Consider the following 2,447-nt stretch of genomic DNA (forward strand, 5'->3'; position numbering starts at 1 on the left):
ATGGATGGATGGATGGATGGATGGATGGATGGATAGATTTATGGATGGATGGATGAACAAATAAATGGATGACGGATGGATGATGAACTCCTGGGTGTAGCCACTCTGAGCTAATCTCTGTTAGCGTCTGTTTGCTCCACGTCTTCAGGTGAAACTGAACCTTTTGCCACCAAAGCAACAGAAAACCATCTTCAGCTCACAGACCGATCAGTCAGACGGATCCCAGCCGGCTGATTGGTCCCGACCCATCCCTCCTTCCTCCATGTCTGCTGACATTTAGCCCTGATCATACTGATCAGAGGCTGCGTTGACCTCTGCCCCCTGCAGGCCTGGAGCTTTATGGCCTCCTCGCTCCATGTGGCGCTGCCAAAGCACACATTCCCACCCGGAAAGTCAACCCAGCACTCCCATCATCCTGACACTGTTTGCTGGAAAAGCCATTAAGACTCCCAGGATCCTACCTGATCTCCGCCCAGGAGTGGGACCCATTAGCCAGACTGGCCCATTAGCAGAGCAGCAATATGCTGCAGATGTGGGACCCATCAGTACAGGGTTAGTTTCACTGGACGCCATGTTGGTCCAAAACTGGAGTTATAATCTACGGACCTACAGATGAACAATCCAGAGTCAACGCACAACTTCAGCTGGTACAGCTGGGAACCCAAAGAACAGGAAGGTCCATGTTCCCACAGGAACCTCTGGACCGGACATGGACCAGAACTGGACTGGAAACGGTCCAGTACTGACAACGGTTGGTCTCTAGACTGGAAATTGTTGGGTATTGGAAAAGTCCGGGACTGGACTCTTTCTGGACTGAAAATAGTCCAGAACTGGACTGAACTGGACCAGAACTGGACTCAAAATGTTCCGTTACTGAACTGGAATTGTTCCAGAAATTAAAACAGTTGGATAATGGACTGAAAACGGTCCGGAACCGAAAATGGTTGGGTGTTGGGTGTGAAAAAGCATCCAAAGGAAAACTTTTCCAAAACCTTGAGGTGAGGAAAGTTCGGCGGCCCGGAGGGAAAAGCGGGACGTTTCAACACAACCAGCGATTCTCTGCTGTTCCGACTTCCTGTCTGCTTTACGCCGCAGGAGTATTTCAGCAACCTCAGCCCAGTGGTGCAAACAGAGGAGGCGTTTCTACATGAGCAACAGCGACTTTCTGCAGATGTGAAGAACAAGATGGAGGTCAGGAGGAGGACTGACAGCTGACTGCGGTCCATTAACCTGAACCCGATGCGGAGGGGAAGTGGTTCTGTTGGTCTGTGACGAGGAATGGATAAAAAAAAGGGGAAGAGGCGCGTTGTTGTGGCAGGAGTGACAAACCGGGTGGTGACAGGCTCCTCATACAGGTCTGACTCGTTCCCAACCCCGCAAAGCCGAGTCGGGTCGGAACCGAGACATTTAATTCACCTGGATCACACAGCAGAGCCCACAAGATGAAGAGGAGGAAGAGGAGGAAGAGGGATTCCTCCACACAACAACAACAACAAATAAATAAACAAACAAACAAACAGAGCTCATCAGCACAGTGGCGCATTCTCCCAATTAAGCTCCACAAATTGCGCACAACTCCAGCAAACTTCTCCCCACAACAACCATCCATTTCAGGCAGAAACCGGGAAACACGTGTAAATAACACAAAACGAAATAAAATCAGAGAGGAGCGAGTCCAGACACGGAGCTTACCCTGCTGATGTGAAGCAGCTGCTGCTCTGACTGAACCGAGGAGCCGCGACCAAAACCTCCCGATTCCCGGAGGCGAGACAAGCGGGGCGAAAACTGCCAAAACTGGACTTCCGGGGGTTTCAAAATAAAAGTCTGACGACAGCGTCAGAGCAGAGCGATGACAAATGATAGGAGCTGAAGATCTGCTTTCGTTTCTGTTTTAACGAATTAACATGAATTTAAAAAGGAGAAAATAAAAATTTTAATCTCTTTTAATTCATAGAATTTTTATTTTTTTTATTTATTTGAGGTTGAGTTTTTGAAATGGTATTAATGGTGTAGATTATATTTTTGTAATAAAATCAAATATGATCATTTTTAAAATAATTATTTTATATAATAAAAATTATATTAAAATACATTTAGATTGTTTTGATCATTAAAATAAAGATGCCTTCTGGAACAGAACATAAAACTTGAGTTTGTTTTATCTCACTTTCACACATAAGTAGAATATTTTTCATATTTTAAATGTTTTATCTGAGAACCTTTGGTATGTTTTGGTTTTATCAGTTGAAATCTCTGTCGTAAAAAGATAAAGCAGATGATCTGACGCTCATTCTGCATTTTTTAATTTAAAAGAACATTTTTGATGTTTGTGACTCAACAACTCAAACTGATGTATTTCAGCAGAAGGCTGCTTTGTTTTAGTTTCTGCTGTGAACCATCGGGACAACGTTTATGACGGGCTTTTATTTTGAAAAGGAAGTACATCA

General features: G+C 44.7%; 1 protein-coding gene across 1 annotated transcript in view; it reads right to left on the reverse strand.

Annotated features, from left to right (window-relative positions):
• pld1b (phospholipase D1b) overlaps nucleotides 1–1,791 on the reverse strand; it is a 45,495-nt gene extending 43,704 nt beyond the window's left edge. The window contains exon 1 of the mRNA XM_008396906.2: nucleotides 1,693–1,791. The gene's annotated coding sequence lies outside the window, so the exon portion shown is untranslated. The remainder of the gene's footprint in view (nucleotides 1–1,692) is intronic.
• Between the last annotated feature and the right edge of the window lie 656 nt (nucleotides 1,792–2,447).

The sequence above is a fragment of the Poecilia reticulata genome, linkage group LG20, assembly GCF_000633615.1.
Source record: "Poecilia reticulata strain Guanapo linkage group LG20, Guppy_female_1.0+MT, whole genome shotgun sequence".
Taxonomy (NCBI): Eukaryota; Metazoa; Chordata; class Actinopteri; order Cyprinodontiformes; family Poeciliidae; genus Poecilia; species Poecilia reticulata.